At 41.9% G+C, this 2,124-nt stretch overlaps 1 long non-coding RNA gene across 1 annotated transcript in view; it reads right to left on the reverse strand.

Moving 5' to 3' along the window:
• Positions 1-240: 240 nt before the first annotated feature.
• The window catches only part of LOC115293714, a 65,215-nt gene continuing 63,331 nt past the window's right edge, over positions 241-2,124 (reverse strand). Inside the window, exon 4 of the long non-coding RNA XR_003909572.1 lies at positions 241-313. This is a non-coding gene — a long non-coding RNA (uncharacterized LOC115293714). The remainder of the gene's footprint in view (positions 314-2,124) is intronic.

Consider the following 2,124-nt stretch of genomic DNA (forward strand, 5'->3'; position numbering starts at 1 on the left):
GAAAAGCAAAATGGAACGGACACCTCACTCTCAAAATATCATTTGGAGGGAGGGACAAAACAGACTCCAGTTAGGGATGATGAGTGCCAAGGAGAATCAAGCCACATTGCATCAGAGCATACAGATCTGGAGAGAGTCATCCAAACATGAGCAACAGGAAGAGCGGAGGCATGGCGTTCCTGGAGTTTTCTGTGCTGGATGTCCCCCACTTGCCCTTCTCACCACCCTCTCTCCACACCGCTCCTCCACTCCCTACGCCCTGGAAGGTTGACCTTTCTGCACAAACCCCTTTGGGCTTCTCTCTGGAAGACGCCTGCAAAAGATTAGAGGAAAGGAGAAACTGAGATTAAGGTAATTCATTCCCACCTCTCTCATATGACCTCCTCTGATGGAAAATAGCGTCATCTGGGGTCTTTCTCTTTTTTTATATATATATACAGCATTCCACATTTGATAAGAAACTAGAAGACATCCCAAGGCTTCCCAGACATCCCAGAATTTATATGACAAATACCAAAAGAAAAAACAGTCAGTACGAGAAAATTCACTGATAATTCTAGACCCTGAAGAGTGGAACTAGCAGAATCAAATGGACATTCTAGAACTGAAAACTATAAAACTGAAATCAAGGATCCAATAGATAGGTTTAATCAGATTGAATCTAACAAAAGGACCACTGAACAGGGAAACAGTTTAATAAAATTATCCAAAATGAACAAAAAGAAAAGAGAATGGGGAAAAATAATGACCCTCCTATATTACAGCAATAATTGGCTTTTAATGTTTTTCAGAGGTGCCTCAGTGGCTCAGTCGGTTATGTGTCTGACTTAGGCTAAGGTCATGATCTTGTGGTTGGTGAGTGTGAGTCCTGCGTCAGGCTCTGTGCTGAAAGCTCACCCACACGTTCGTTTTCTCTCTCTCTCTCTCTCAAAAATAAAAAAACACTTAAAGAATGGGGTGGGTTTTTTTTTTTTTTACCATTTTTTAATTTATTATTGAGAGAGACGGTGACAGCTCGGGGGAGGGTCAGAGAGAGAGGGAGACACAGAATCTGAAACAGGCTCCCGGCTCTGAGCTAGCTGTCAGCACAGAGCCCAACGCAGGGCTCAAACCCACAAACCATGAGATCATGACCTGAACTGAGCCACCCAGGCGCCCCAGGGATGTTTTTTTTTTTTAATCCCATTTGCATTGCAACATAAACAATAAAGCAGCTAAGAAAAAACCCACAGAAAAATCTCCAAAAACTTTATGGAGAAAGATGTCAGAATTTACTAAAGACTATAAGAGAAGGCATGAGTACCTGGTTAGATAGGTCATGCCCAGAGCTAGAAAGACCACATTAAAATATATGAAATCTGGGGCACCTAGGTGGCTCAGTTGGTTAAGCGTCTGTCTTCAGCTCAGGTCATGATCTTGAGGTTGATGAGTTTGAGCCCCGCATCTGCCTCTGTGCTGACAGCTCAGAGCCTGGAGCCTGCTTCAGATTCTGTGTCTCCCTCTCTCTCTGCCCCTCCCTCATTTATACTCTCTCTCTCTCTCTCTCTCTCTAACAATAAACATTAAAAAAATTAAAATATATGAATTCTACCTGAATTAATCTACATCTACAAAAATGCAATGAAAATTCCAAAAAGATTTGCAAATTCACTTTATGAAGAAAGAATCTTTCAAAACATTGAGGGAAGACACAGGATTTAATAAAGGGCAATGGAACAAGTAACTATCCATTTGGGGAAATAAAATAGGCATCATTTCAATATTTCCTCCAGTCTTACTCCTTTATATTTTTCTGTTTACCCGTATACATTACTGTGCTCACAAAAAAAGAAATAGAACCTTTGATAGATGAGAAATTGGAAGGGGGATGGGAGAACATAAGACCATTGATGAGATCAATTAACATTTGCATCACAAAATGAAACATATTCAGGAGATACTACTGAAAAAGTTGGAAGAGGGCGCTTGGGTGCCTCGGTCAGTTAAGCATCTGACTTTGGCTCAGGTCATGATCTCACAGTCCAGTCCATGAGTGCAAGTCCCACATCGGGTGAGCTTAAGCCCCACTTTGGGTGAACAAGAGCCCAGGTGAGTCTCACTTTTCTCCCTTTCCCTTTCCCTCCC

This window comes from Suricata suricatta, chromosome 6, assembly GCF_006229205.1.
Source record: "Suricata suricatta isolate VVHF042 chromosome 6, meerkat_22Aug2017_6uvM2_HiC, whole genome shotgun sequence".
In the NCBI taxonomy this organism is placed as follows: Eukaryota; Metazoa; Chordata; class Mammalia; order Carnivora; family Herpestidae; genus Suricata; species Suricata suricatta.